At 38.8% G+C, this 639-nt stretch overlaps 1 pseudogene; it reads right to left on the bottom strand.

Moving 5' to 3' along the window:
* Positions 1-373: 373 nt before the first annotated feature.
* LOC117103603 lies at positions 374-492 on the bottom strand (annotated as a pseudogene).
* Between the last annotated feature and the right edge of the window lie 147 nt (positions 493-639).

Here is a 639-nt window from a genome sequence, read left to right as displayed (position 1 = left end):
ATCATGTATAATAATAGTGGATTCGATCTCACATCACCATTAAAACACAAATTACTCGTCAAAGCTTTACACCATTCATCAACTTTAATAGCTATGCATTCGATCTCGAATCACCAGAAAACACAAATTACTCGTCAAGGCTTCATACCTTTCATCAAATTTATAGGTAAAGCTTCACTCACTCAAGATAAAAAAGAACGTTAGGATTTCACTACAACAGCAAATTTATTGACCTTAGACTTCGACGTTATTTGGCGGCCTCTAAGGAGGGTGGGTCCAGGCTTCAAAGTGACGCCTGCATTAGGAAAATATTATAAGAGCTATGGATGCGCTACTATTGGTAAAATTAATTTTCTAGAAAAAAAATAAATGATGTCTACAGCACCCGGTATTCCCAAGCGGTCTCCCATCCAAGTACTAACCAGACCCGACGTTGCTTAACTTCGTTGATCGGACGAGAACCGGTGTTTTGAAGGTAGTATGGCCGTAGACAAGGGTGCACCAACAGTGCAACACTTCGATCATCGAGCTCACAATCACACTTTTGACTTAAAACGTTTTATTGTTTATCTTTAAAAAAAATAAAAATAAAAACCTAAGTCGTAGCTGGCGACAACTTCTGGGAGAAGAGCCGAACAA

Source organism: Anneissia japonica, unplaced genomic scaffold (assembly GCF_011630105.1).
Source record: "Anneissia japonica isolate Jap-2015-1 unplaced genomic scaffold, ASM1163010v1 scaffold118990_len648_cov168, whole genome shotgun sequence".
Classification (NCBI taxonomy): domain Eukaryota; kingdom Metazoa; phylum Echinodermata; class Crinoidea; order Comatulida; family Comatulidae; genus Anneissia; species Anneissia japonica.
Note: the sequence above shows the minus strand (reverse complement) of the source record. Positions and strands in the feature narration are given on the sequence as shown.